At 51.0% G+C, this 10,242-nt stretch overlaps 1 non-coding gene across 1 annotated transcript; it reads right to left on the bottom strand.

Moving 5' to 3' along the window:
* Window positions 1-7,998: 7,998 nt before the first annotated feature.
* On the bottom strand, window positions 7,999-8,071 carry Trnat-ggu (transfer RNA threonine (anticodon GGU)). Its single transcript has one exon. It is a non-coding gene; the product is annotated as a tRNA-Thr (tRNA).
* Window positions 8,072-10,242: the final 2,171 nt, after the last annotated feature.

Here is a 10,242-nt window from a genome sequence, read left to right as displayed (position 1 = left end):
CTGTAAACGGCATGAAGCCCCGGTATTGAAGATTGTCTGATACTGATTTATCAGCTTTATAGGAGAGGGTGAGATGAAGGAAGAACGACTTTCCCTATCTCAGATAAAAAGGAATATTGAGAAATGCATGAGAGGGGCAGAACATTTTTTAACAAATGGTGACTAACGGCATTAGAGATGTTGACAGGCTTGATAAAAACAAAGGTTATATATTACCGTGTAATGCATAATTTTTAGAGCTCTTTATATACACAAATTTACAATAAATCTGCAATTTGTTGTCCTTTATGCATTGGTTTTACTTCACTTACTCCTTTTTTGAAATAGAATACATCACATTTTGCACACCCTGTTAAGTCTCATATTAGATAGTTTGAGCTTCGCTTTTTAAAAGTTTTGTTCATTTCCTGCCTAGAACTTAAATAGTAAGCCATGTGAAGTGTTCAAATCTATGTTTTCGTATTTCATTGGAGAATATACCCATCTATTCCCTGCGCCCAGCTCTCGGGCCTCTTCTCCGTGCCGGGCGCTTGCGGAAGGGGCTGGGGTTTTACGTGTAGATATTGACGTCAATACTTACCCCCCTGCGAAGATTTTCTGAAGTAGCGTAATGTAGTTTTTGCTACAAAATCACACTGCCAGGGTAGGGGCCAAACCAATGATCTCCAAAATGCGCTACATGCATGATGAGGGCCTCGTTTCTTGAATTCTCGGTGCCATGGGTAGCTTAGGAAGGTTCAACGCTCGTCGATCACTTTCGACATTTAGACGCTCGAGCTACGGCTTAAGGTGAAAAAGAAGTCCCTACAACTCGAGTAGTCGCATTGGCGCTCCTTTCCACCTCAAGCTCTCAAAACGATTACCTTAACATAAATTTTCAAAATAGCCGAGGTGAGGTCAGCGTTGCCGATAGCGTAGTTAGTATCGCTCCAGACCGGTATGCTAGAGGTCGTGCATTCAACCAGCCCGACGTTACATTGGGATGTTTCCTGCGTGATTTACTCCCTCCAAGGCGCAGCGGAGTGGGGCCAGCACACACTCCTGCTCGCCTCAGTGTTCATCCTTGTCTGCCTCTCCCCTGCTCTCGACTATACCGCGGGGTTTTGTATTTACGACTGCTCAGAGCCCGGTCAACTAGCGCCGCCCCTAGACCAACGCGGGAAGACCGACGCGCTAGTTGACCGGGCTCTGAGCAGTCGTAAATACAAAACCCCGTGGTATAGTCGAGAGGGGAGTCGCCGCGGAACTAGCTCAATGGTAGAGCACCGCACGCGTTATGCGGAGGTTGTGGGTTCGATTCCCGCTTCCGGAAAAAACGGCGCATTTTTTCTCGACTTTAATTTTCAATTATTTATTCCTGCATAAAAAAAAGGCAATCATATCTCATTCGGCACTATAAAACACTGTTAAAAACGCCAAACAGCACTGGCAATAAGGACTGCAACTTTGATATGTGTCCTTACGGAATCCCTCGTCCCCTACGTCTCTGTTCTACAAAATGCATTACGAGGGTTCTGGCTTCAGCAGTCTGAAATGCCTTTGGCTATCCCCGACTTCCGACCACGTCTTACGTGCGGCCGCTGGGAAAAGGCGTTCTACGTCTTCCCGCGTTGGTCGAAGGGCGGCGCTAGTTGACCGGGCTCTGAGCAGTCGTAAATACAAAACCCCGCGGTATAGTCGAGAGGGGAGTCGCCGCGGAACTAGTTGAATGGTAGAGTACCGCACGCGTTATGCGGAGGTTGTGGGTTCGATTCCCGCTTCCGGAAAAAACGGCGCATTTTTTCTCGACTTGAATTTTCAATTATTTATTCCGGCATAAAAAAAAGGCAATCATATCTCATTCGGCACTATAAAACACTGTTAAAAAAGCCAAACAGCACTGGCAATAAGGACTGCAACTTTCATATGTGTCCTTACGGAATCCCTCGTCCCCTACGTCTCTGTTCTACAAAATGCATTACGAGGGTTCTGGCTTCATCAGTCTGAAATGCCTTTGGCTATCCCTGACTTCCGACCACGTCTTACGTGCGGCCGCTGGGAAAAGACGTTCTACGTCTTCCCGCGTTGGTCGAGGGGCGGCGCTAGTTGACCGGGCTCTGAGCAGTCGTAAATACAAAACCCCGCGGTATAGTCAAGAGGGGAGTCGCCGCGGAACTAGCTCAATGGTAGAGCACCGCACGCATTATGCGGAGGTTGTGGGTTCGATTCCCCCTTCCGGAAAAAACGACGCATTTTTTCTCGACTTGAATTTTCAATTATTTTTTCCTGCATAAAAAAAAGGCAATCATATCTCATTCGGCACTATAAAACAGTGTTAAAAACGCCAAACAGCACTGGCAATAAGGACTGCAACTTTGATATGTGTCCTTACGGAATCCCTCGTCCCCTACGTCTCTGTTCTACAAAATGCATTACGAGGGTTCTGGCTTCAGCAGTCTGAAATGCCCTTGGCTATCCCCGACTTCCGACCACGTCTTACGTGCAGCTGCTGGGAAAAGACGTTCTACGTCTTCCCGCGTTGGTCGAGGGGCGGCGCTAGTTGACCGGGCTCTGAGCAGTCGTAAATACAAAACCCCGCGGTATAGTCGAGAGGGGAGTCGCCGCGGAACTAGCTCACTAGTAGAGCACCGCACGCGTTATGCGGAGGTTGTGGGTTCGATTCCCGCTTCCGGAAAAAACGGCGCATTTTTTCTCGACTTGAATTTTCAATTATTTATTCCTGCATAAAAAAAAGGCAATCATATCTCATTGGGCACTATAAAACACTGTTAAAAACGCCAAACAGCACTGGCAATAAGGACTGCAACTTTGATATGTGTCCTTACGGAATCCCTCGTCCCCTACGTCCCTGTAATGTGTCTCTATTGGCAGATGATTAGGAAGACAAATTCGGACAGGCAGCTAGGGCTTTCAGCTCGTGCACACGCTAGTCCACCAGAGCGTCTTCTACTTCCTCGACGGATAGCCAGGGTGCCGCACAACCATGGCACATGCCCACTTTGGGGGATTGCGCCCTTTGCAAGTCGAAGGTCTGGCCAGCTCATTTGTCGGCTAGCTCATTTCTCTAGTAACCGCCACGCGGCATAACGCCCCCGCAGGATAAGCACCGACTCGGTGCTGTGCGGCTACAATGTGGAAGGTGAATCATGGGAGTCGTAGGGCTTGAGGCGGGTGACGTGGACGATGTCACTCTGAGGTTCAGAGCTGGAAGGGACGACGGGGACGATTTCATACGTAACGTCCGTAACTTGATGAAGTACATTGTAAGGGCCAGCATAGCGGGAAAACAACTTCTCAGAAAGTCCCACACGGCGAGTCGGACACCATAGTAAGACGAGGGACCCTAAGAAAAAGTGCAGGACGCGGTGACGTTCATCATATCAGTTCTTCTGGCTGATTTGTGAAATGGCGAGGTGGGAACGGGCAAGCTGACGTGCTTCGTCGGCTCTTGCGATGGCTTCGTGGACATATTCGGTGCATGGGTGGATGGCGAGAGGCAGAATGGTATCAAGCGGCATGGCCGGTTCCCTCCCGTAGAGAAGGTAAAAGGGTGAGAAGCCTGCAGTGTCGTGACGGGAGGAATTATACGCGAAAGTGACGAAAGGCAGCGCAATGTCCCAGTCGCTGTGGTCACTAGACACGTACATGGCAAGCATGTCCGTAAGGGTTCTATTAAAACGCTAAGTAAGGCCATTCGTTTGTGGGTGATAAGCTGTAGTCACGTTGTGGCGAATCGAATATGAACGAAGTATGTCCGCAATGACTTGAGACAGGAAATTTCGACCACGGTCTGTGACAAGCTGCCGAAGGGCGCCGTGGTTCAGTATGACATCATAGAGCACAAAATCGGCCACGTCAGTTGCACAGCTCGTGGGTAGCGCACGGGTGATAGCAAAGCGGGTAGCGTACTCCGTAGCAACAGCAATCCATTTGTTTCTGGAACTAGACAAGGGGAAGGGGCCGAGCAAATCTTGTCCGATCCGGAAAAATGGTTCAGTGGGAATTTCAAGTGGTTGCAGCTGGCCTGCTGGTAGCTTGGAGGGTAGCTTACGGCGTTGACACCGGTCACATTCACGCACGTAACGCTGCACGGAGTGGTAGAGTCCTGGCCAGAAAAAAAACGATGTCGCACGTGGTCGTAGGTGCGGGTCACGCCGATATGGCCGGCCATCTGTGCGTCATAAAGCTGGTGCAGCACAGGCCGACGTAGGTGTTCCGTAACGACGAGCAGGTTACCAGGACCATCCGAGCGAAAGTTGCGACGTTATAAGACTCAATCGTGTAAAACAAAGGAGCGGAGGGCAGGGTCGTCGGAACCAAGGTTAACGCCGTCAATGATAGAGCGCAGAGAAGGGTCGCGCCGCTGTTCTTCGCCAATGTTCAGGAAGTCGGAGACCGCTAGGACACAAGCTTCAGTGTCGTCCGTCGAGCATTCCGGAGGGCTGAACGGATTTTGAGATAAACAGTCGGCGTCCATATGTAGGCGGCCGGACTTGTGAATCACCGAAAATGAGTATTCTTGAAGGCGCAACGCCCAGCGGCCAAGCCGACCGGTAGGGTCTTTCAAGGAGGAGAGCCAGCACAGTGCGTAATGGTCAGTCACGACTGCGAAGTGCCTACCATACACGTAGGGACGGAATTTGCTGACGGCCCACACTAGAGCAAGGCATTCGCGCTCCGTTATAGAGTAATTGCGCTCCGAGGCTGAAAGGAGGCGGCTGGCGTACGCGACCACTCGATGAACACCGGCTTGGCGTTGGGCCAATACAGCTCCAATGCCGTAGCCAGCAGCGTCGGTGTGAATTTCAGTGGGAGCAGAGGCGTTGAAGTGAGCAGAGATCGGTGTTGAGGTCAAGAGTCCAATCAGTGTGGAGAATGTTTGCTTTTGGTCAGAGCCCCAGATAAACGTTGTGTTCTTCTGAAGGAGATCGGTAAGAGGGCGGGTGATGGTAGCAAAATTTTTGATGAAGCGGCGGAAGTACGAGCATAAACCAATAAAGCTACGGACGTCTTTAGGTGAGTGGGGGTCAGGGAAAACGCGAACGGCACTTATTTCACCAGGGTCTGGTCGAACTCCCGTCGAATCAACCAGGTGGCCGAGGATAGTGAGCTGATGGCATCCGAAGCGACATTTCTTGGCGTTGAGCTGGAGACCGGCCTGACGAAAAACTGATATGATTTTAGAGAGGTGGGAAATGTGGCTGTCAAAGGTGGGCGAGAAAACGATGACGTCGTCCAAATAACAAAGGCAAATGGACCATTTGAACCCGTGCAAAATCAGTCCATCATTCTTTCAAAAGTAGCTGGGGCATTACAGAGGCCAAAAGCCATCACTTTAAACTGATAAAGGCCGTGGGGTATCACAAAAGCGGTCTTCTCGCGATCTTTTTCGTCCACTAAAATTTGCCAATAGCCTGATCGTAGGTCTATTGATGAAAAATATTTGGCTCCATGGAGACAATCAAGGGCATCGTCAATGCGCGCTAGAGGGTAAACGTCTTTCTTTGTTATCTTGTTTAGGTGTCGGCAAACAACACAAAACCTCCAGGTTCCATCCTTCTTTTTTACGAGTACGACGGGAGATGCCCACGGGCTGTACGAAGGCTTTATGATGTCTTTGTCGAGCATCTTGTCGACTTCCTGCTGTATCACGAGCCGTTCCGCCTGAGACACATGGTACGGCCGCCTGCCGATTGGGTTTGCATCACCAGTGTTTATCCGGTGCTTGACAGCAGAAGCCTGGCCCAACGGGCGGTCACCCAAGTCAAATATGTCTTTATAGGACTACAAAAGGCGGTAGAGCCCTTCAGCTTCGCCTGCTGGAAGTGCGGAGGCAATCATGTCCACGAGCGCGTCTTTCTGCCTGGGCTCCACAGGGGTCTCCTTGAAAGGGCTCGATGGTGCGTCCGCCGATAGAGAGGAAATTTGATCACCGTCCAAAGGGTAAAGGGTTGCAAGCGAAATACCCTGGGGCAGCACTTGCGTTGACAGGCCAAAGTTCACAAAAGGGAGGCTGATCACATTATCAGTAATTGTCACTATGGTGCAGGGAAGTGACGTCGCGCTCGAGTAGCACTGAGCGTAACTGCGAAACGACGTAGTGACCATTAGGCACGTGCGGCCGCGATGACGAGGGCACCAATGTCACGGTTTTGACCGGCAGACGAACGCTTTTTTCGCATCTTTCGCTGCGGGGACGGTGAGTGGTCGATCCGGGAGGGCGAAATTCGGGCGGCATCGTGTGGCTGGCGTCGAGGCGAGAACGAACGGCGGGCATCGTTGGCGTACTGGAAATCCGGGTAGGGGCGGCGGGTAGGCCGAAGAGGACGGCTTTGGCAGTATCTAGAAACATGGCCAGCCCTATGGCAGTTGAAGCAGATCGGCCTGTCGTCCCGCATCCTCCATTCGGCTGGATTCCTGTAATTGGATATGCGATAAGTATTTCGGCTTGACGTTCGGAAAGGGGTCTCGTGGCGGCTGGCGTGGTCCACAGCGAAGACGCAGCGTATGCCCAGGTTTTCGATCTCCTGACGTACGACGGCTTGTATAAGCGGGACGGGTGGCTGCTCTGAGATGCGGGCTGAAATAGGGAGGCTAGTACCATTGCCTCGAGCAGCGTCGTATGACGCGCGTCAGACCCTCAGGAGCATCTCGGCCAACGTCAGACGGGGACTGTCGGCGAGAGGGTATGGGGTCCTCGCACGAAGATGTTGGAGCGGTGCTCGGCAGTCGGGTGAACGGTGCTGTGATGCGGCGACTTTAGGCGTGCTCAAACTTCTAACATTCTTTGATAATAGCACTGACGGTGGTGCAGTCTTTGCATAGCAGCAAGTGAAAACCGTCATCCGCGATTCCTTTGAGCACATGGCGTACTTTGTTGTCCTCTGTCATCTGGGCATCAGCCTACATGCAGAGGGACAGCACGTCCTGGATATAAGACACGTAGGACTCGGTGGTTGTTTGTGCACGCGTCGCCAGTTCCTTTTTTGCCGCGAGCTGACGTCCTTCTGGTTGCCCAAATAGTTCCTTCAATCGGGATTTGCAATCGTCCCCGCTCTTCAGGTTGTGCTCGGTCGTTTCATACCAGACCTGCGGTGTCGCACTCAAGTAATATCCTATGTTGGCGAGCCAGAGTGTCGGATCCCACCTGTTATGGCCAGTGACGCGCTCGTACATCTTGAGCCAGTCTTCAACATCGACGCCATCGGTGAGGAACCCGGGCTCGCGAGGGTGGGAGATTATGACGAACGGTGGCGCGGATCCAGAGGCTTCAGAAGCCAACATCGTTCCTTCTGGGATGCGACCGCCGCTCCGAAGCTCCGTTTTGGGTTGTACCTCTACCACAGATGTTGCGGAGCAGGGAAAACGCTTATTCACAAGTAGTAAACGAATGTGTCTCTACTGGAAGATAATTACGAAGGCAAATTCCGACAGGCAGCTAGGTCTTTCAGCTCGTGCACACGCTAGTACACCAGAGCGTCTTCTTCTTCCTCGACAGATAGCAAGGCTGCTGCACAACCATGGCACATGCCCACTTTGGGGGATTCCGCCCTTTGCAATTTCGAGTGTCTCGCCAGATTATTTCGGCTAGCTCATTTCTCTAGTAACCGCCACGCGGCAATATATATATATATATATATATATATATATATATATATATATATATATATATATATATATATATATATATATATATATATATATATATATATATATATATATATATATATATATATATATATATATATATATATATATATATATATATATATTTATAAATATATATATATATATATATATATATATATATATATATATATATATATATATATATATATATATATAGCGAATCAGAAAACGAAAAATGTGGGGCTTTGTGAACTAAGACAGAAAATAAGGATTGGCAGCAAAGAAAACCTCGGAAAGCAAAGTGGAGGTTGTGGTGGGTCATAGAAAGAGATGAAGTTTTTGAGTCGAAAAGAAAGTGGTGACAAAATGCCCGCCGGGTGGGATACGAACCCACGACCTCCAGAATACCGGTCTGGTGCGATAACCACTACGCTACCGGCGGGGCTGTTTCCCCAGCACTTTCTCGGGTATTTATGTTAAGGTATTTTTGTTTCCTGCACTTGGGGGTGGTAGCCAGTGCCACTCGGACTACTCGGGGTGAACGGGACCTTCTTTTTAACCCCCCAGGCCGTGACTCGAGTGCCTACGACATGTCGAGAGTGGTCGACCAGCGTTGAACCCTCTTAAGCTCCCTTTGGCACGAAGACTGCCAGAACGGAGGCCCTCGCTAAGCATGTAGCGAATCAGAAAACGGGAAATTAGGGGCTCCGTGAAATAAGACAGAAAATAAGGATTGGCAGTCAAGAAAGCCTCGCAAAGCAAAGGGGAGGTTGTGGTGGGTCATAGAAAGAGATGAAGAATTTTTTTAGTCGAAAAGAAAGGGGTGAAAAAATGCCCGCCGGGTGGGATCCGAACCCACGACCTCCAGAATACCGGTCTGGTGCGATAACCACTACGCTAGCGGCGGGGCTGTTTCCCAAGCACTATCTCGGGTATTTATGTTAAGGATTTTTTGTTTCCTGCACTTGGGGGTTTCCTGCACTTGGTGCATCTACCAGCCAATAAACCCACTTTCATTTTGGTGGAGGTTGCGGTTCTTCAGCTACGCCCGTCTGGGTTCCTGAAGCAATCCCCTCAAGGCTCAAGGATCGCGTCGGTCCACGTCGGTCGGTGTCCCTGACAAAGCCCTGGAACTACGCAGCCGCACCATACCAGCAGCCATGCCTGGCATTAACGGCACGCCTCATGTGCCTCCGAGCCCAGCTATCATCTATATCATCTACGCTGGCGCTCTCCGTGAATTGGAATCTGCCAAGTTCAACGGCAATGAGGAGCAAGACGTTGAGGACTGGTTGGCGTCCTTTGACCTGTGAGTAGGCATAACAGATGGGATGACGCCATGATACTCAATAACGTCAACTTTTCTTTCACCGGTCCCGCCGAAGTGTGGTTCAACAACCACGGATCTGGCATAACCGCGTGGCCGGCCTTCAAGACGGAAATAATTGCTGCTTTTTGCAGTCCCGCTGTGTGGACACTGCTCGCCGAACAACGCTTGCACGGCCGCGTTCAGAAGACCGGCGAGACGTTCACGAGCTACACCGAGGATGTTTTGGACCTCTGCAAGCGTCTGAATCTATCTATGACAGACCCTGAGAAAATCAAGCACGTCATGTAAGGCATCGATGAGGGTGCCTTCCAGATGCTCTTGGCGAGAGGCCCGGGCTCCATTGCTAAAATGGTGAACCTTTGCCAGAGTTACGACGAGCTTCGTCGACAGCGAGTGAGCACACGACGAACCTCTGTCCAAGACGACGCCATAGAGAGCTTGGTCCGTGACCCCGACAACTCTTCTCTGCTGTTGCAGATCAAGCAGATAGTGCGGGAAGAATTCGCCCGTCAGCTCTTCCTTCTGCCATACACCCCGGAGCCTTCGTCGACTTTGGCGCCAACACTCCGCAGTGTAATTCAAGAGCAAGTTGCTGACGCTATTTGGCCGACTCCCACTGCGCCTCCTCGTCATAACGTGACGGTTACCACCCCGCTGCCGTATGCCGAAAGCGCCGCAAGGGCTACGGTACCGATCGTCACGTACGCTGACGCCGTGGGTGTCCCCCCTCAGCGGGTCCCCATGTCTTACCAACACCCTGTACCGATGAGGCCACCGCCCTTGTCTCGGCCTCCGCCGCAATCCAGCAGTTCCTGGCGAACGTGAGACAACCGTCCCATCTGCTGCAATTGCCGCTATGCCGGACATGTCGCCCGATACTTCCGCCGACGCCTGACGCCCACCAACGACGATATCGGAGCCCCTACATATGGCGCTCGCAGCCGATCGCCACGCGAAGTCTCCTACAGTCCGACTTCACCGCTGCACCTTCTGACTCCCGCACTTTCGATACCCGTCTCTCGTCCTCCCCTCGTCGTCGTTCTCTTTCTCCCATGCGCCGCCGACCAACCGTTACCGAAGAGGAAAACTAGTTCATGCAGTTCTGGAGGCGAGAACTGCGTTACCAGCGAACTGTCCAAGGCCTCATTTTTCGCCCTCAAATGTTATAGACGCATTTGTGGAAGATCGACGTGCATTGGCGTTAGTCGATACGGGTGCTGCCCTTTCAGTTATTCATGCCGACCTTTGCCTTGTCCTTAGGAAAGTGACGACGCCGTTGGATG

Source organism: Haemaphysalis longicornis, unplaced genomic scaffold (genome assembly GCF_048455015.1).
Source record: "Haemaphysalis longicornis isolate Haplotype H1 unplaced genomic scaffold, Haemaphysalis longicornis Haplotype H1 scaffold_5, whole genome shotgun sequence".
NCBI lineage: Eukaryota > Metazoa > Arthropoda > Arachnida > Ixodida > Ixodidae > Haemaphysalis > Haemaphysalis longicornis.
This window is presented reverse-complemented; position numbering and strand designations above follow the sequence as displayed.